Here is a 22,568-nt window from a genome sequence, read left to right as displayed (position 1 = left end):
GCATGATTTAACTAGCCATGACATCTGATTCCCTTATAACATGTGAATGAGTTTTCTGGTTTTGGGGGGGCTTTTTGGTCTTGAAACTAATGGCAGTCCACAACTCAGGACTTGGTTCACCAATGGGACATTTCCACCAGAGCCTCCTGGGTAATAAAGTGATAAAGCTGACTCCTCTGTGAGAGGCTATTCTGAAATGTCTTGGGAAACAAGTGGCATGCCAGTTTTTTCCGTAATTCAGGTTTGAGGCTAATGAAGAATTCCAAGAATCATTTTATTAGCTGAAAAATTAGGATCTCAAATGCTCAATCCTGAGAGAGACAAAAAGTGAAACACAAGGTAAAAGATAAAGTTTCCTTTAGTAGGAAGGAAAAACAAGGCCTTAGAAAAGCTTTTTTAATTTAGGTTAGATTTCTAGCTAATGTGTGATATTGTAGAAAAGGACCAATGTTCTGGTCTTCTGAGCAGGAATGCTCTCATCTTTAGTATTTCGTCTCTGATCCCAGTCCTGTGACTTGCCTTTCACACTTCAGTTGTCTCATCTCTAAAATAGGGACCACTATTCTGGTTAGTTACCATTTTATTGTCAGAATTAAATAATATTGTATGACAGGGTTGTAAATGTTCAAGGGTTCTAATATTAATATTTTGGTAATTAGGTTAAAAATTCAGAAATATCAAATAAGACTATTTTCACAGATTCAATATGTATTGAATGCTTTGGAGTAAAAGCAGTCTTATTACCACAAGAGTGAGCCCTGAGAGATGTAATATAAAATAGGACATATAGTATACAAGACAGATATTTATAGATAAAGATAATAGATAAGATATAATGTAAGAGGTTATTCTAAGATTATATATGGCCTTAGAGTAGCTCATGTCTCGTTCTCAATTTCTTCTAATATATATAGATATAAAACTTAAAAGACCTTTTAATTGAATATATAGAATATTTTGTTCTAGTTCTGATGACTACTACCTCACTTCAGGCAAAAAACAGACACATGCATACACATAAACAGGCAAAATATATCTTTTCTCCAATTTCATGTTTATATTTACAAAATAATAGGTTTTGATTAAATGTTCTCTAAGAGCTTTTGACACATTAGCCTTCGCTGATTTTAATTTTACCACCATCTCTTACCCTACCTCTGTCCAAATACCTAAGTATGTATTTAAAGATCAATCTGGAAAAGAGGGGGAAAAAAGAAAGAAGAAAAGAAGGGGCTCTGGAATAACTGGTGAGAGAAAAAGAACTAAAATTAAGTTGAGAAAGAAGAATTGAAGCTGCAAAAGACAGCTTGTTCTTGGTCTCTCCTGCATCAAATATTTAATTGAACATTTTTATAATTAGATTAAAGAGATTATACTTACAGTTCAAGTACGTATAGGACATTACTTGAAAATGAACTCGATGTCTACAGTAAAAAGTTTTTTTTAAATATCAAAATTACTATGAGAATTTAGACTGTAGTGGTAGAATGTTTCAAACTTTTATTGATTTAGTTTCTATTTTCAAAGTCTCCAATTATTTAAAACTCTGCAAACTTAAATATAGTAGCTGTCTGGAAAATGAAGCATTGCAACAAAAAAAAGCTAAAAACACAATTTCAAAATTTCTTGGAAGCTACCTTTTTGGCAGAGAAGATCTTGCTTATGAATCTTGCTTATGATTCCCCTGGCAGTGTTTATTGGGCTGTTTGTCAGTGGGGCTGTACTGGAGATGCCACTGACAAAGATGGAGCATCTCCAAGCACTGCGTTTTGCCAATCCTAAAATTTAATAGTGCTGAGTGTAACATAGTGGTGTTACGACCAACAGACTCCAAATCAGCCTCCGCGCGGCGGTGATTCTGAGCCCAATGAACCTTGCTCAGCATCAGCTCTGCACTGGCGTAGATCGTTTAGGCAGTCTGGTTTGTGCCCGGGCAGGTATCATCTATTTCATCATCAGAATTAGCCCCTTTCTTTACTCTTTCAACACAGATATTGAATACAAGGCTGTTGATGAGTGTTATATACCTAAAGTCCCCTTGTAATGTGAGGGGAAGAAAAGTACAAGTTTACATAATTTCTTCTTTCTCTTTCTTTAAAGCCATAGTGCAGGGAAAGAAAAGATGTTGAGAGCAGCTCTCCCCAGTGGAAAACAGGAAGCTCTGAGGGTGTTCAGGGTCTATCATTGTTTGAGGAATATTGAAGATAATGTGTTAATTTAAAAGTTTTATTTTTTATTTTGAATATATTTAATAATGTATTATGTTAGTACCATAATATAGTTATATGATTTATGATTAAGTATACAAACAGCCATCAGCTATGAAAAGGTGCTTGACATCGCCCATTATCAGGGAAATGCACATTAAAACCACAGTGAAATATCACCTCACACCTGTCAGAATGGTTATCATCAAAAAGACAAAAAATAACAGGTGTTGGACAGGTTGTGGAAAAGAGAACTCTCGTGCACTATTGGTGAGGATGTAAGTTGGTGCAGTCTCTATGAAAAACAGCATGGAGTTTCCTCAAAAATTAAAAATAGAGCTACCATATGATCCAGCCATCCCACTACTGAGCATATATCCAAAGGAAACAAAAATCAGCATCTCAAAGAGATACCTGCACTCTTCATGTCTTTGCGGCATTATTTACAACAGCCAAGATGTGGAAACAACCTAAGTGTCCATCAACAGATGAATGGGTTAAAAAAATATGGTATATATGTGTAAATATATATATATAATATACACATACAATGAAATATTAGTTATGAGAAAAAATAGTAAATCCTGCTATTTTTGACATTGATGAACCAGGAGAACATTATGCTAAGTGAAATAAGCTGAATAGAAAGACAAATACTTTATGATCTCAGTTATATATGGAATTACAAAATTAAAACTCATAGAAATAGAGAGTAGAAACATGGTTGCCAGGGGCTGATGGGTAGCAAAAATGGGCAGATATCGGTGAAAGGCTCAAACTTTTATTTATAAAATAAATCAGTTTTGGTGACCTAACGTACAGCATGGTGACTATAGTTAATAATACTATATTGCATAATCGAAATCTGCTAAATAGAGTAGCTCTTATGCATTCTCACCACACACACAAAAAGGGTAACTGTGAGGTGATGAATGTGTTAACTAGATTACTGTAATCATATCACAATGTATACATATATGAAATCATCATGTTTTTCACTTTAAATACATTTAAATTTATTTTTCAATCATACATCAATAAAGTTGGGAAAAAATAAAATGTTTGTAATATATATGACAAAAGGTTAAAACACTTGTTTTATAATGAGTACTTATATATCAACAGTAAATTTATTATCTCAATAACGTAAATTGTGTAAACACCTCAACAGAAAGTTAGCAAAAGGAATAAACTGTCTGGCAGAAATACGACTAATTAATTTAGTTCCTAAAATTTGATTGCCCTCATTAATTAAATGTTGCAAATTTAAACAAAAACATGATGGCTTCTCTCGCATAGCTAAGATTATATTGCTAGCACTCGGTCGTAAATGTTGTAGGGAAATGGTCACCCTCACAATTTGCTGGCAGCAGTATAACTCTGGCCATTTTTTGTACTTTATGTCTTACTATAACACATAAACGTGCATGTCCATTAGTCATAAAATTCCACTTACAGAAATTTATCCTAAAGGAATAGACAAGTTTGCAAAGATATCCATAAAATGATAACAATGGCTAACATTTTTGAGTTTATCATATATAATCATGTAACTTAATCATCATAAAACCTTATGAATGATTTTTATGTATTGTTATCCTGGTTTGAAAGCTGAGGAATCTCAGGATAATAGAAGTTAAATGATTTGCTCAATGTCACAATAGTTGTGACTTTGAAATCAGGCCGCCTATCTCCAGAGAAAGTTTTCACAACCAGGTCATTTTAGTAGTAGAGCGGATTGACCCTCAGCCTCCATTCCACCCTTTTCCTGGATCTTCCTTTACAGAAGAATCGGAAAAGCTTGAAAACATTTGACAAACTCACTGGAAGCTGGGGTTCCTGGTGTGTCTTAGGTTCATTCACTCGGGCACACTCCCATGAGGTCTGGCGGACAGGATTCCTGTAGAGGCTACTTAGCTGTTCTTTCCATATTCTGCTGGCAAATGCACCGTGGGAGCATGGGATTGCTCATGGCAGCGGCCAAGAATCCATCACTAGCTTCATGGGTGTCAAGGTCCACGACGTCCACTTTGCCAGTGCAATCCTTACAGTGTGGCAAAGCTCTGAGTCCACGTATCCTGTGCCAGAGCTTCCTGATACCTGGATCCCAGCCCAGAGAATCATCCTGGGACCAGAGGTTGAGATGGTAGCGGCAGCTTTCTGATTCTGGAGATGATCGCTTTTGTCCCATTCCTTGGGTCAAAAGTTTCATGATCCGTAGATCACAAGGCATTGTCCTCTTGGAGTTAAAAAAGTTCCAAAGACTGCTTCCTGATGGCCAGCCTTCCAAACTGTGGGAAAAATGGCCATTTTCCTGGTGGCCCTGTTCATGGAATTGTTCTAGAAATCTTTCCTGCAAGCTCAGTCTAGAACTCACTCTTCCAGCTAGCCCAACAATTTTGATAAAAGCTCAGACCTTTCTCATTTCTGCAGTTAATCACTATGTGGCTACCCTAGGATATTTACTGAGTTTGATTTAATATTTAATAATTAAGAACAATTTAAATTATGAAAGTTGAGGATTAGATATATAGGTATATAATACATTTACACAAAGAGCTAGGATGCAGTGATTAAAGTTGAAACCTGTAACTATATTTATTTATTGACATGAAACTGTATTTACAACATAGCACTGAGTGAAAAATAACATGCTGTGTGTACATGTGTGTGTTTAGAAAGTGTGTCAGGAAATGAAACATGAATAATCATTTTAGTATTTTCTAATACTTAGTAGTCTTTTAGCCATTACTATTTCAGTTAATTCTCGCTTTCTTCTTTAGAGCTTTTTCTATATTTCCTGAAATTTTAATAAGTACCACTGCTTTAACAATAACAACGAAAAATAAAAACTATTTTCATTTTGAGCCAAAAAAAAAAGACATCACTACTATCTTATCTAGGGTGTGTGGAATAATTTATTCTCGCTACTTTTCTTTGATCACCTCTAAACTCTCTTATGTATAATTTTATATTAGTTTAATTATACAAGACACATTTAATTCTTCTGAAACAATATAAGGTTCAAAGGTTAGGGTTAGATATAAATACTTATTATATACTTATTTGAAAAACTGCTTCTTACAAAACAAAGAGATTCACAGGCATAGAAAACAAATGCACGGTTACCAAAAGAGAAAGTGGGGGAGGGAGATAAATTAGGAGTTCGGGATTAGCAGATACAAACTACTACATATAAAATAGATAAACAACAAGGTCCTTCTGTGTGGCACAGGGAACTATATTCAATGTCTTGTAATAACCTATAATGAAGGAAGAATATGAAAAAGAATATATGTATATGTAACTGAACCACTATGCTGTACCTCAGAAACTAACACAACACTGTAAACCAACTACACTTCCATTAAAAAAAATTTTTTTTAAACTTAAGAAAAACCTACCACTTAGTGTGTGATTTCTTCTTGTCTCAATATATTTACTCCATATGGTGATCTTGCCGGCTTCTTCCACATACATTGGATGTAGAATGCCTTTTTACTTCATTGCACAATTATGTTCCTGGTATCAGAGTCAGGATTAGGAGATGGTTATAAACCTTCAAGACGTCCTCCTCCAATTCTCTCATGCAGCCAATCATTTTTTATCTCTTTCATCTTTTACCTACACAGTAAGCTGTGTGAAATAGATGTTAAGTCCTAAGCCCTGCTGTGGGCAGAGATAAGGAGGGACAGTCTGTGTGCCGACACAAAAATTTCAAGGTTGGGGGTGACGTGAGTTGCTGAACACAAGAATCATTGTTTTGAACAGATGTGTAGGTCATTACTTGCTACAGGTGCTAGGAGTATAAAAAGGCAATGATATTCACTTTTCCCAAATACACCATTCCGTGTGTACTTCCAAGACCACCAGATTTGGAGGTTCTGTGTAAGTTAGTAGTAGGAATCAGTGGGGACCTGCATAGCCTAACTTCAGACATTCCTGTGTACGTACTGTCACCGTTTATTGGCATTTCAGAAAACAAAACAAAACAAAAACAAAAACAGATATTCTTGATACAAGTTTCACCAGTCGTCAAATCTGTGATCTAGCCTAGTTCACCAAAATTATATCCATTGTGCCTGAGCCCCTCCCTTCCTTCCAACTATGATAAATATTTCCAGGCAGTGTTTTCAGTTCAGCTAGCTGGAAACGCCAAAATATCTGCTCCATGGTGCTATCAAAAATGGTTACAACTACTAACTGCTTAAAGTATTTCTTCTCACAGGGAAAATATTCTTGGGTTTTCGAGCTCCTAACTCTATCTCAGATATACTTCCTCTGTATCCTTGACGCTTTTAAAAAGTATAGCACTTAAAAAAAAAAGTATAGTGCTTAAAACCCTTGACTTTATTTTTCTGTAAACATATTTTTATCCATCACTCTGAGTTCAAGGAACACCTTTTATGTATCTTTAGTCTTCACTTTTTAGCCCAGTGCCTGCACAGTAGCCCCTGAAGCTGCAGCTGCAGTTACAAAGATCATTTAAACTGAAAAGAATGGATACCTAACAGGGAACATTACCTGGGTTCTGGTGGTGGCTAACGGTGAAAGGTTAGAAGAAATGGCAAAAATAGAGATTCTTTGGATCAAGAGTCTTCTCTCACCCCTGTAGTCACATTACTGTGTAAAAATGAGTAAGAGACTGGCAACGGCTAAGAGCTCACTGGAAACTTTGGGAACATGTAACGTGTATGTCCCTCAAGAAGTTCACACACAGCATCAGCGAATGATGAGATATTAGAGGAGGTCCAGAGGCTCCAATTTTTCCTTTCTTTCATTTTCCTTACTCCTCTACATGTTGGATATATTCTTTCATGTTATCTCAAGACATCTGAGCGTTTCCTCAAGGACTTTAACTTACACCAATTTAAGGTCAGTATTGCTCTGAAAGTCACATATCTGGTGTACTCACACACACAAACACACACACACACATAATTTCACCTGAAAAGGGGGAGTCTGCTAAGTATAAACAAAAAAAAATTAAGTGGAATTTCCAGAAATACACTTTTTTGCCTTTTCCTTTTTTCTTCTTATTTTTGACCTAAAATACAGCCTAGGTAACTACAGTCCAGCAGGTATTTTGTACCATAAGATGACTTTCAATAGGAAAAGCACACAGAAAAGATTCTAGAACAGAAAGATGGGAAGAAACTCTGTCTCTATTGAGCCATCATAGAAGTACTGAATTTTTCTGGGAGTGAGAAAACACAAAAAATAAAACCTATAATTTGTTTAAACCCACTTTTCTTTCTTTCTTTTTCTTTCTTTCTTTCTTTTTTTTTTTTTTTTTTTTTTTTTTTTGGTATCGTGGTCTCTGTTACAGTCAAACACAGAGCCTACCTGATGCTTCAGTTTCTCTCTAAGCCTAACATCCAAGCTAAACATAGCCTGCCCACATCATCTGAATTTTATAGCCAACATGTATTTGAATACTATCAAAATGTTTATGTTTTTTCTCATTTTCTTCTAATACTTCATCTATTTAGTTGTTTTTTTTTTCTGCCATTACCCACCTTTGTGATTCTTTCTGGCATCGCCTTTGGGTTTTCCAAACTCCTCCAGTGCAGTTGTAATGTGTATGGCAACATGCCAGACTATTCTGAAGAAATAAAAAGTGTGCTTATTCCCCACTGCCTTTTACTCAAACTTTGTCTTCCAGAGAAAAAGATAATCTGTGTGATAGAAAAAGAGAATCCTTTCCCTTTAACTTAACTTTGTCTTTTTTCCTCCCACATAAAACAGACTTTTTATTCCTGCAGAGAAGTTCCCGCAAGGGCCCCAGAATACAGTGCAAATATTAATTAAGACAACATTGAAAACTTCAGCACACCAATCCATTAATCGATGCATGGAATTGTAAAAGGATTTGCCCAGGGTTCTGAAACGTAGCCTCAACTCCCAGCTCTATGCTAACACACAGGCACCAGCAAGGCTCACAATTTTGCATTCTGTCTCAACGCTAAAAGCTTTGTTTCCGCCAGTCACTTCTTCGCTAGTATTTAACTCATCACTTTGAAAACCACTTTGAAAACCACTTTGATAAGCAGATACCTTGAGCACTAAGGGAGCTATAAAAAAAGGCCTAAATTTCTGTTTCAGCTTTTAAAAATTCCATTACAGAACAGTTACCGAAATGGAAAACCCACCAACTGCTTATATTGAAATTTTCTTAGAGGAAAAGGAGAATAAAATTGTGTTTTTCATTTAGATTACTCAGACAAATACCTGTTTATCTGTGTTCCTCTTTAGGAAAGACAGTAAGAAAAGTAGTATTATGGCTATCTGAGGATTCATTGGTCTTTAATCCTTTGTTAAGTGCCCAATATAAATCTTAGTAAGAGATTCTGTACATGCCAAACCCATTTAAACAGTGGTTAAGTAGATTTGAAGACATTAAGCTAAAATAAGAACATCTCAGGAAGATGTATACATACATACATATATTATACACACACACACACACACACAAGTATATACACAAGAAACATGCATTCTCTTTGTATTCAAAGCAGAAGGTCATGTGACCACACATTTTAAGCATTTATGAGATGAGGCTATTTTTCCTATTTAAACCCGTATTGCCTCAAATTATCTCTATCTCTTCTTCCCCAGTTTTTCAGTTACTCTGCTATGTTTACAAACTTGAAGTAAAAGAATCTCCATGTCTTCTTCCATGTATGAACAATGATTGGCCCGTTGATGAAGAAACCAAACAGAAAACTTACAAGATTTTTATCTACGTTCCTATAGCATTGTGGCAGAAGAAACTAGGGTAGGATGTGGAGCCTGAAATTCCTATCTCCTTAAATTTACTTAGGGCTAAATCCCATTTTTTTTTTTCTTTTGTAAATGTTTAAATCACAGTCACAAACACCAAGGGTCCTTTAGTAGTGGCGATGGAAGGAAAGGTCAAGCCTTTTATTAAGCTGGGGTCATAAAGTTGCCAGGACTGTTTATTCCATGGATTTAGACACAGTATTAGACACAAGATTCTACCTCCTCAGAATACTTATTCAAGGAAGGGAAAAGCAAGTCTGCCATCTGTCAGTCAGCTGATACTACCAATTCTCGATGTTGTCCCTAACAGCATTCATTCATCTATTCATTTCTTCAATGGGTCAGTTTTGAACATCTTTTATTTCCCAAACACCATTCAAAGCTCTGGAGATGCAAACAAGAAAAAATATGTTCTTTAAGCTTTAGGGAGCTCCTTCCAGCTTAAAAACTTTATTACAATAATCACTCTACTTCAAGTATTAGTTGTGGTGCCTTCCTTAGAAGAAACTTGTTTCTTTCTAAAAGGTATAAATGCTAGAAATTTTCCAACATATAGAAGAGTTACAAGAAATGTAAAAAGAACATTCATGTGTTCTTTATCCAGATACAACATTTACCAATATGCCCCCCCATTTTCTTTCTCTCTCTCTCTCATATATATACATGTATATATATTCATATAATTTTTTTTTCTGAAGAATTGAGTTTGAGATATACGTCATGTCCCTTTACCTCTAAATACTTCAGTGTGTATTTCCTTAGAATGGGATATTCTTGTACATAAATACAGCACAGTTGTCATCTTAATTAAATTTAAACATGATACAATGTATTTTCCTAGTCTGTCATCCATATTTCTTTTTTTTTCAATTGAACCACTAATACCCTTTATAGAACTGTTTTCCTTCCAATACAGAAGCCAATCTAAGAGCCCATATTGCATTTAGTTGCTATGCCTTTTAATCTCCTTTAATCTCGAATACTCTCTCAGCATTTCTTTGTCTTTTGTGACAGAGACAGTTTTGAATCTGTCAGACTGCTCTGAATAGTGCAATATTTTTGTTTTAATAAAAAGTGCTGTGCATTTTGTGTCTGATGTTTCTTTACAGTTAGTTCAGGTTAGGTGTTCCCAGCTGGAAAACTATGTAAGTGATACTGTGTCCTCAGGCTGCCACAGCTGAAGGCACACAAAGTCTACCTGCCCTCCTCCTCCTCTATTCTTAATCAACTTTTAATCTGGAATGATTCTAGAGTTACAGAAAGATTTCAAAGATAGTACAGAGAGTTCCCATATCCTCTTCCCCCAGAACTAAGTAACGTCTGTTATTTACTACTACATTAACTGCAGATTCTTTTGAATTTCACCAGATTTTCCACTAACGTCTTTTCTGTTCCAAGGAGCCAAACCAAGATGGTACAATCAGTTTAGTCACCATGTCACCTTAATCTGTACTGATTAGTGTCAGTTTCTCAGTCTTTCCTAGCTTTTCATGACTTGGACCATTTTAAAGAGTGACAGTCAACTATGTTGCAGAACATCCCTCAATCTGAGTTTTTCTCATGGGGCTTGCCTTTTATTTTTTTATGTTGATTTTAATCACCCAATCAAAATGTCTGGCTTTCCACTATATTGTTACTGTTTTTTTTCTTGCTACTAATAAAAAGTTTATAGGAAAATACTTCAAAACTTTGCAAATATGCTTCTTATCAAACCTCCTATCTCCTAAATTTAACATCCATTGATGATTCTTGACTGAACCAATCTTTAAATGATGCTTGGAAGTGAAATCTACCACCCTTTCCAAATTTACCAGTTTGCATTTGACATTCTGCTGTAAGCAAGAGCCCTCCCTCCTCTACCATTTCTTTCTTCATCTATTTATTATAGTTATGAACTAAAGGATTCACAATTTATGAATGACTTGTAATTGATTATTGTCCTTAATTAAGAAAGAAAATAAAGGTTAATAACCGATCAGTGTGGAAGAGTAATTTTTACAGAATTAAGTTCATAATTCAGTGGAAAAACAAAAAGTCGTCAGAAAAATAAAGAACCACAAAATAGAAGGGCAATAGAAACCAAGGGAAAAGAGAGACAAAGAGCATTAAACAGCAGCAAATGTCAAAGAGGGGTCAAAGGTTAAAAAAAGGGCAAGAATCAACATATTTCCAATCAGGTGGTCAATGCTGACCATATAAAGAACTATTACAGCACAGAAGTAAATATAGACTCCAGAAATCAGTGGCCGAGCCTGTGAACTGAAGTTCAGAAAAAGATGAGATATAAATATATGTCTGTATATACATATATATATTTATTTATTTAAATATATATATATTTTTTAATTAAAAACCTTGGTTAGGAAAAGGTGGAAGAGGATGAAGACCTCCTCTAGTATGGAGACCATGCAGGGACCTTCCATTCCTTGGTTCCTGCACATTCTTCAAAACACATTCTTCAAAACAAGTGTCTTCTCTTCTCTGTAACCTCTTTGTTGCTCCAGGCAGTGCAAACTACTACTTACACTATTCTACTAGTCTCTCTTATACAAATATCTATTACTTTGAACATTGCTTTATACTGTAATTTGCTCATAAGTCTGATGCTCTGTGAGGATGTGAAATCTTCCAAAGGAGGTTACATTTCTTATGCAGCTGTGATTCTCCATCCCTAGCAGATGCTGCCTATTCAATGTGTGCTTCATGGTTTTGAATAATAGAATCCAACCAGTCAACATATACATATGTTAGGAAGGACACTTTTGGCTACAGTAGAACAGATAGAGGCTTGGAGAAAACATAGCGCAATTGACACTCATATATCCTCTTTACTTTTTATCTGCATTTAGCACAATGTATTTTTCAACCACAGATAAGTTTATCATTCCATTTAATTCAAGTGGACTTTATACAACTGGAAAATTTGTGTTTAAATGAAAATAATGGCAGACCTTTCTGAACGTCAGTGTACCCAAATGACACGTTAGTGATTACTTGACATTGGTCTAAGGCGAGTTTCATATTTTCTCCCCATTTTTCATTGTACCTTTGTTAACTTCCCTCTTTCCTCATATATCATCTTAATACTTTTGATTCTTCCTATTTATTCCATGTTATCCTTCTTAATGTTAGCTCATCAGGTGAGTTCCTCAAAGATTGCACCAGGAACTCTCTCTAACTTATGAGCTTTCCAATGCTCAAAGTTATTCCCTTGTTTAACTTATTCAATAGTTCCTCATTACTGAGGGAAAAATTCCAAACCTCTTAGCATCCACCATTCCCTCTATGTTTTCATCCCTATGAAAATTTCCAAGCCCTATTTCTTCGGCTCTCCTGCACCTGTGGCAAGCTCCAGACAACTTTATTGTGGTTTCACACTTCGATAACTTAGTACAACTGTTACCTCTCTCTGAAATGCCACATGGCCGTTGAGTTTGCCCTCCTTTGTCCTATAAGTGAAGCAGTTTGGTGTAGTGGGATGGAGATTGAGAAACAGTGGCTTTACAGAGAGAGATTCCTGAGTTCAAACTCTGGCTTTTTAACAGAATAGCTATGAGCTTCAGTAAATTTCTTCACTTCTTTAAGTTTTTATTCCTTTATCAAGAAAATTATGACAATACCTATTAAATATGATAAAGATTAGAAATAATTCATATAAAGCATCTGCCACTTAGAAGACAGTCAATGACTAGTCGTTTATAAGTAGCATGACGTTGCTGAAGTGTTCTTTACTTTTCGAAGCTATGGCCTGTCCACGTGGATTCTTCCCTACTTCTAGGACCTACTGCCATTTTTCCACTTATTGCCGATTAATTATCACAATTTCTTATTAAACTTTTATTTGTTCCTCTATATCAATGGAAGAGAATTGCCTTAGTCAACATTGCATTTCCTAAGTTTATCAGAAACTCAGTAACTATCTTCTGAAGTGAAGATCTGTCCTATCAAAATATTTAATTCCAAACTACAAAAACATATATGAGATGAAAAATAAGAAAATGCATACCATTTGGAATGTACCAAAAATGTAAACGTAACTTATCATTATTTAATTTGTCAATATTTTATGTAGAATGGCAAGTACATATTTAAAATATCCGAGAAACAGATAAGATTTTAGTGTGAGTATAATAGTTAACTCTCATTCAGCTCAATACCACTCTCGTGTTTGGGAAAACGTTCTTCTGAATCAGATGAAATTGCTGATGGAAAAGACATTACTTCGAGACCATTTTCTTCGCACAAGGCTGAAATCAGATGCTCAGTTGGATCAATTAGGTTCTAATTGCTCATTGCCCTTTGAATGCATGAACAATCATTTGTTTCCAACGAAAATCACATAGGGCTAGTTAAATGGAAAGAAGTCCCAACATACAGAGGCACAAACTGTATGCTGTGATTTAATAATAAACATACTTATTTAGCAATTTAAAAAATTCAGTGCATTCCATAGATAATCAAATATCCTAGATTAAAGAAAGGCATTGTTGACTCAAAAATTAAGCCTTAAGTGAAATAGGATAATATTCCTTTAGTATCTTGCCAATAGCTTTGGTGGTAAGGATGGGTGAATTTGCGAAATACTCTCACAGCATAGTATTCACATTTTATGTTCCTATTTGTTCATTTCACTTCCACTTACCAATAATATTAATGCTTCTTATTTTCTACTTGGCACTGGGGCAGCACATTTATAAATAAAAACCCTTTTCCCCTCCAAAATGGGTATATTATTGATTGGCTTTGGCTATGCTTGTTTTTAAAACTTCAGGAAAAAAATTTTTTTAAAAAGTGGAGATTTATGTAACAGTTGATGAAGCAGATAATTAATCATACCACCAAGGAATAAGAATTGTTAATACACTGTTCTACAAAATTGCTTTTTGTAGCATCTTCACATCAGTACATCTTTCTAAAGCAAGATATATATTCTACTTAATAAGATCCAATGGTTGCATATGCACTTTTATGGATCTACTAAGACTTATTGATACCCATTTAAGTTTATTTGGCTTTTTACTCTTTCATTTATTCCAAAATTGTACTGTTGTAAATAATCCTTTTGCTACAGTGACATTCTTTGCACACATTGCTTCACACTTGCCTAATTGCTACCATAGAGTAAACTTGTAGACCACTTGTTTAAACAGATCATTCTGCAGAAAATTTGTACCTTTTGTATATATTATACTATATAAGGCAATGCCTATGTGTCTACAACCTTTTTAGCAAAGAATATTTTCAATTACTTTAATTGCAATCTCTAATCTGAGAGGTGAAAATTTCATATTTTTATGCTAATTAATATGACCATATTTTTTATGTCTGGAGATCAGTTGAATTGCTTCTTCACGTATCTGTCAACTTTGGTTATGATAGATTTGCCTTACAAACTTCTACTCATTTGCTTGTTAAACTGTACTTTATTTTTCTTTTGGCTTTTATGTTTTATGCTATTCAGGTTTAGAAGGATCTTTAGAAACCCAGCATTATAATTATAAAATTGTTCTTCTCAATTTTTCCATAATTATTTGCATAGCTAGGCTCTCTAACTCTCCTTAGTTCAAACATAAAATCTATACTTTCTTAGAAACATATGTATTTCACCCACATTTTCAAATTTATTAGTATATATGGAATCCAGGTGTATATGTAAATAAGTATGTATGCACAAATATTTCTAAATTACTTCCAGAATAGTCAGCTATTCTGTTTGTTTCCAGAATAGTTCAGTATTCCAGAAGAAATTCAGAAATTCTCTGAGAAATAAACCATTGATATTTGACCCACTGAGACTCTGGATTGCTTTTCACTACAGCATAATCTGGTGTATAGTGATTTATTTAAGTTGGTACTGGAGATGAGGAGCTGCCAAAAAAAATAAAAAATAAACACCAAAAATAGATGGTTCTAGCTTAAGGGGCAGAAAGAAAGCAGTGAAGAAATAGTTTTTGGAGGCTGAAAGGATGCTAGTCCATATTGTCTACTGGCTAGTAGTCAAACCTTGATTTACAATAACTTGAAAGGAAGTACTTAACAAATTTTAGCCCAAGGGTAAAATGCTGGGAAAGAGAGCTTTGATAGCATGTGGTGATTGCTGCCACTTGCAATTGGTAGGGTATTAAATGAATGAGGTGAATTCAGAAAAGAATGAGTCAATTTGCAAGAAGAACTAGAAGAGAGGAGATTAAAAATTAGAGGGATTTACAGATATGAAGAAGTAATTTCTGAATCCCAACTAACAAAACAGCTCAAGAAAAAAGAAACTAAATATAGCTCTTCCACCAAAGCCAAAAGGACTAAAATGAGAAAGAAAAAGAAATGTAGGTAGAAAGTTCTGTGTTGAACACACAGGACACACAGAATCTAAAATGTTTGTCTATAAAAGAACTGTTGGCATGACTATAGGCACATGGAGATACCTGAACTCTGCTCAGAGATTTATGTTGCTAAAGTACTGCCAGTATGGATTAAAAGATAGTGTAACTGTCTGAGAAGAATTGTGATGATAGCTTTGTCACCAAACATCCATGCCACAAGTGAGCTAAGTAAGGAAGTCACTTAACCCTTGAAGAGGTCATCTTCTCCAAAGCCCACTCTAGATGTAGCTTACGGAAACAGAAAAGAAAAAAGAGAAAGAAAAGAAAAGAAAAGAAAAGAAAAGAAAAGAAAAGAAAAGAAAAGAAAAGAAAAGAAAAGAAAAGAAAAGAAAAGAAAAGGAAGGAAGGAAGGAAGGAAGGAAGAAAGGAAGAAAGAAAGAAAGAAAGAAAGAAAGAAAGAAAGAAAGAAAGAAAGAAAGAAAGACAGAAAGAAAGAAAGAAAGAAAGAAAGAAAGAAAGAAAGAAAGAAAGAAAGAAAGAAAGAAAGGAAGAAGGGAAGAAAGGAAGAAAGGAAGAAAGGAAGAAAGGAAGAAAGAAAATAAATAAATAAATAAATAAATCTTCTGAGTTCAGAGGAGCCAACAGCCACAAAGAATGAATGGATGAACCGCTCCTAAGGAAGAAATGGACCCAAATAAAAGTTTATTCTCTACAGTAGGATAAGCCACTCTCTACAGTAGGAAATATCTGTCCGGGATTTAAGACTAATACAGATCAGTGACTGCCATGTCGCCCTTTATTCTTCTTTGTAAATGTAGGTGTTATTTCTTCCACAGTATATTTTGGTTGTATGGGTTTCAATTTAACTTTTTAGTCCACCAATTTCTCCATTAAGATGATTCACATGGAGAAATACTATCCATCATCCCCTATTATTGTGAGTACTGTGGACCATCTAGGGAGATTGAACTAGCTGATTCTAAGATTGGATGGAATTTGTTTTGTCTCCCTTGGTAAGTGGGAGAGTGCATCTCATGGGAAGGAGACAGAACGAGATATTTGATGACTAGAATGGTGAATGTTGGTAGCTGTAAGTGGTGTTCAAAAATATTTTCCACTTTTCTCCTTCCAGGTACCTTTAGAAGTTAAGTTCAATGCAACATGAACAGTAGTAATACAACTGTGAGTTACAGCCTGTAAGAACCAACATGCACTTCAGGGTATCCCTTCATATGACTTCGGTGATTGAGAAGGCACGTGTTCAGATAAAGTTTCTACAGCCTGGTTTCCTTTGTGACAATAATATGCAGATGCTCCCTACTCTCTTCCATTAACCCAAGCTGGATATGTGTCATGAGCAAGAAAGTGAACGCTTTGATTGCCTTAATCCACGGAGACGTGGGTGTTTGTTTTTTATGGCTACGACATAGATTTCTTTTCTAAGTAGTTCTGCATATAATATAAAGCACTTCTCTAATTATTTTAATGTCCTCTTAACCTGTGGCTGCTTCTAACTATGAGGGTGTTCTAAAACTGCACCCAAGTATTCACATTCCTGCATATTAATATCCTAGAACAGTGTCTGGCACAAACATAATATTAATTGTACACAGACTGATTTAAATTGGGAAAGAAATCATAATGAACACTTCAGCCAAAATCTACCCCATCCCTAAGATCCTCATTTCATACACCTTTCTTTCCTCTGACTATGTTTTAGAGAATCTTACAGACTTATTTAATAAGTGAGTGAAGAAAAAAATCTACCTAATTATTGTACTAAACATGAGGCAATATATGTTAACTTGGTCTGGTCAGTTATATGTCACCCATACATGATTGTTTTGTCCCAAATAATATGCTTCGGTGGCCTGAAGTCCAAGTCTACTGAAAGGAATCAGTTTCATTTATCTTTGCTTTCATTAATGTTTCCATCATTCCATACCACAATGATTTTTGCTACCATTCTCCTTTCCTCTTTATTTTATTCTAATTTCCTTTTTACTCTTACAACTTTCTTTTTTCAAGTATCTTTTAAATTTACCAATGCTTTTAATTAAATTGCTCCCAGGTTCCTTGTTTCAATGAATTCATTAGTATTTTTACGTTATTCAAGATGTTGACCTAATGTTATCAAGAGATTTAAACATACAGTTGTCTTAAACAATAGAAAACATTCTCACTGAGGATAGAAAACATAATCAGCACAAACTGGGCCAGTGTGACTGACATACAGTGTCATTATCAGTCTGGAGCAAGAAAAACTTGAAAAAAGACAGTACATTATGCTGTTTTTATATCTGAAATTATTTTCCTGTATCTATGAAATGAACCAGAATGATTCCACCAACAAAATATATTACCATATGTTTTTAGTTTCAAAACACATTACCATATGTTTTAAATTTGAATCAATTGAGCTTAAAATGGTCAGGAGTCTTTTAGTTACAAATAACCAAAGCCTAGTTCAAAATGGCTTTAGTTGAAAAGATATTTTTTTTCCACTCATGTCATTGAAAAGATTCAAGTGCCCCAAAATATGCTGGCAGGAATCAGTCTCTCCGTCATGCTGCGCTTTCGCCTGTTGGCATTATTCTCAGGTAAGCTCTTTAGACAGGGTGCCCCAAATAGGTACCAGCAACTCTCAACTGACATTCTAATAGCTCAGCAGACACTGCAGTGTAAGACAGTTACACCAACTGCCAGGTCTGGCCCTCATGGACCCAGCTTAGCTCATGGTCACATTCCAGAACCAGCCACCAAGGTGGTCCCCAGAACATGCTGACTAGCTGAGCTTTGTTCATGAGCGCCGTCCTGGTGTGTTTGGCCCCAATCTCGGCTTATTGCCAGAGGAAAACCGGGGTCCTCCAAGCAGAAAAGTGAGGTGAGGGATTCTGGGAAGGTAAAGATAGTTGCTTCCTGCTGGGACTTTGTAACTAACCACCGCAAATGCACAGAGTACTTCAACGGTAGAGCAAAGACAAACGTGGTCTCTGACCCAAACGCTTCCTTCTCTAGGGTACAGTGATAAAACTATTTTGCGTTTCTTTGTGAATTCCTCCTGATTATTGCTGTTACTCTTTTAATTGTTTTTAATCATTCTGTTTTGGTATAAACTAATAGGTAGCTAAAACTATAAATATATATATATATATTTAGCACAAATTTCTTTCAAAAATACTTTCATGTAGTGAATTTAGGTTGTTTTTTATGGTGATAATTGATTATAAATATCATTTAAAACAATATCTGCCTAAACGATTGGTGGGTAAAAATAAAGCATGATGGTTAGCTTGCGATAAGTTGGTAATGAAACCGAGGGGCTGTGATTAGGTTAGAATAAAAAGGTACTATTAATGGTTGTCCCTGGAAAGAGAAGTCTCAGGATGCCACACAAGCAGCCTGGTTTCTGTATCAAGGGAGTTGCAGTAAGTCAGGAGCAGTGAACCAAAGAGAACTTGCTTCTTGCACACTAATTAAGAAAATGAGTTATATATTATGTAAAATGACCCCCTTCACATGATCAATTGTTAAATTCCCCACGTATTCCAGAGGGAAAAAACTCATGGCTTCATATATCAAAACATTAAAATCATCCTCATATCTTAGGAAAACTTGGGCTGCAAGTTAAAAATTCAAGGCCAGTTAAAAAGACGCGATCTACCAAAGTCAAGGGTAACACTGGAGCTAGAATGATTAAGTGATTTTAACAGTTAAGGATTAATAAATAAGAAATCAAACTAAACCTGAAAGTTAGCATTTTCTTTAAATCTTTATTCTCTGGGATTAGAGAGACTTTCCAACCAATTTTTTTAGTCTTATACCTTATTGTTTGAAGAAAATTCTTTTTTTTTTTTTTTTCAAAGTTATCAAGAGTGAGTACAAATCTATCGCTCTTATCCATGACTGTGAAAATCAGATGTGTGGAAACGATTATTAGCCTGGAACAGCAATGTTTTAATATCAGCGAGTACCTGGATCGTAAATGATGCAGTGAAAGCTCACCATACAGTGGACAGTAAATACCAGAGAAACTGTGGTCCTTCTGTTGGCATTGACTTTGTACTGATACAGATTTATTGCCAATCAAGAGGCTCAATGAGTGCATTTTATACATAAGGTAGTTCTAGACCTGCAGGAGCAAATACTAAATAACTAAATAAAAGCCAGTCTGCCCTGTCCTTTGTGAGTTTCTCATCTGGTAGACAAGATAGACTCCACACGGAAAGGCCTCTCAAAGCAACATTCTGGCTAGCAAGGAGAGAGAGAAGTGCAGCCTTCCTGAAGGGTCTGGCGTTGCGGGTGAGGAACCGCTTGGTAGGAAAAGCTGACTGCTGACTGGTCTTTTTTTTTTTTTTTTTTTCCCTTTGCTTTGTTTCGTTTTTAATGGATGCATAGGACGGGTACCAATTGAGTAGAAGAAGGAAGGGAGGTTTTGTTTTTGCAATTATTATCACCGTTAATCAGTGCTCTCCCTCCTTTCTTTTTTACTACTTTAGTTCCCATAAACTCGGTCTTGTAGCTAATCTAACTTCACTGTCCCTTTTCAGTGCAAAGAAAAATTTTTAAAAATTAATGAAGGGACCACTGCCTTGATCCCCTTTTTGGGCAAACTTCCCACAGCCAACGTGCTCAGTGTCTGTGAAAAGAGGACAGTATTTCAACTTGCACATTTTCTGTCTACCTAAGTGTTAGAAATATGTATTTTTTTCCAAGCTGAAGTACAGTGGTTTGGGAATTAAGACACAAAGCCTTTTCTGTGTAATCTTGAGAAACATATTTCATTTGCCATATTTGATTTTCTCAATTTCAAATTTAAAAAAATTGTCAGAGATTAAGGTTTGTTTTTTTTTTTTTTCCCGTTTGAGTTCATTCATCTATTTATTCAGTGAATGCTTACTGGTTACCAGCTGAGGACTGTGGGCAGTGTTCTAGATTCCTGAGGATACAGAACTAGCAAGCATCCGAATGGCCATGCCGTGTCATCCATATTCTTGTGTCAATAAAGGAAATAAACAAATATAAGGTTTAGTGCTGTAATGGGAAGAAATGCCATAGTGACGCTTAAATTAGAGGGCTAATTTATCTAGGGTATTCAGAGGTCTCTCTGAGGAAGTATCATCCAGGTTAAAACCTGAATCGAAATAAATGATCCAGCTGTGCATTCGATTTCTATTTGAGCGGCCTGTGTTTTATCTGCAAGCATTCAAATTTATTTCCCAAGCCCCTGACCCTTTCATCCAGATGAAGTCACTCAACTTACCAGTGAGAACAGAGTTTTTTTCCTTGCAGTTTTTTCCATTATTATTCTTCACACACAGGGTTATGATTACAACTCATTGTCTGTTGGGCAGACTTCATACTGCAGAGGGAACAATGAAATTATGGCTTGGTGACAGATTTACTTTATTGCCAAGGTATGTTGTAGCTCTCCATTAATTTCATTGTTTCTCTTCTTTCCGTCTGTCACTTTGCAGGAAGCAAACAAAACTGATACTTTCAATGACAAGCAGACACGATGAAAAGACACCAATTTAAAACACAAAACCAAAACGGCTTCTCAAAGATTCTTCAAATCCTGGCAGGTCAAATTTCATAAGGATGGAGGGATATTAATAATGATTTCTCTTGCTTTTGAAATCTTCTAAAAGCTGTTCCTCTGGCCATTTTTTTTTTTTTTTTAAAATAGCATACATCCTAAGAACAGGACAGAATGTGTCCATAACCACACATCTCTGAATGAATAAAGGAGAAAACTGTGTATGAAAAAAAAGTGTAGTTTTTGTTTGTGATATCTGTTGGAAACATTTGAAGGACATGGGATCAAATAATTCCATTGTGTTGGTTGTTAAAAAGCTCTAACAAGACAAAAGTTTTGGCTCCTACACAGTGTGCATTATATCTTATAATGAGCAACCTGAGATGCTCTTGGGATGCCCTAACCCAAAAGGAAAACAAAAAGCTCAAGCTAAATTTAAAAAAATAACAATAATAATAATTAGGAGAAGAAAAATAGGAATGAAAGAAAAAAGTTACACACTGGAAAAAGGTGAAAGAAAAGACACATTTGAAAATCTATTCTCTGAAGCATCTAAAAGAGCAATAAAATAATCAAAACCAGGAATGAAAGGCAATATGGGATGTTTAAAGTCTGCACAGTCAAAATGGGAACTAAGATTCATTGAATGTATATGCACAATGCTGAGTGAAACTCATATTGATAAATACTTAGTATTTGGCATGTAATAAGCTAAGAACCTCCAAATGTGTACTTCCTTAATCCTTATGAACGTTTCGAATATCAATTACCACTGTGCCTCAGAGGGTTTAGGTGACTTTCTCAAGTGCTCATAGGTGATAAGGGGTAAAGAAAAGTCTGAGAACATGCTCTTTATCTCTAGAGTTCAAGCTTTTCCTATTATACATGGCTGCCTTTCAGTGTAAAATCCCTCGTGGGTAGCACATGTCTGGGACAACCCAACCCCATTTGAAACTGTCACCATTTTAGAATCAGTCAATTACTAAGTTTCAACTTGTGCCAGACCTAGTGGGCTTCAGGAAAGCAGTGTGAATTTGACTGTAATTAGTCACCCTCCTAGAGCCCATGACTAGCAGATTCACCTAGAAGTCCTGTTGCACTCCAGGACCCTTTGGGTAACTTCAGAGGGCTGGAAGCAGGGTGATGGTCGGGGGATAACTTAAGCTAATGTAATATATTATCTGAGTAAATTATTCACTGAAAAACCAGTCGGGGTTTGGAGGTATATATAATCTGATTGAGAAAATTATTTTAAAGACTTACGCTAAACATATAAGTGGTAGAAAAAAAAATTTGTTTAAAGGACGACATGAGTTTCAGTTCTCTTAAACCCTTAAATCCTTTCTAGAATAAGAGTAAGTTATTCTGAGAGAAATATACTTGAATTAAAAAAAACTTTACAATGGGAAAGCAGTATTCACATAATACTATGTGTAGAAAAACCTAAAGCCTTCACCGAAAGACTATTAGAACCACATAGAAAACAAACTTATGGTTACCAGAGGGGAAAGAGGGTGGGAAAGGATAAATTGGGGAGTTTGAGATTTACAGATACTAGCTACTATATATAAAATAGATAAACAATAAGTTCATACTGTATAGAGTAGGGAAATACATTCAATATCTTACAATAACTTATGGTTAAAAAGAATATGAAAACAAATGTATGTATGTTCCTATATGACTGAAGTACTGTGCTGTACACCAGAAATTGACACA

Source organism: Camelus dromedarius, chromosome 12 (genome assembly GCF_036321535.1).
Source record: "Camelus dromedarius isolate mCamDro1 chromosome 12, mCamDro1.pat, whole genome shotgun sequence".
NCBI lineage: Eukaryota > Metazoa > Chordata > Mammalia > Artiodactyla > Camelidae > Camelus > Camelus dromedarius.
The sequence above is the reverse complement of the archived record's forward strand: the minus strand, read 5'-3'. Positions refer to the sequence as shown.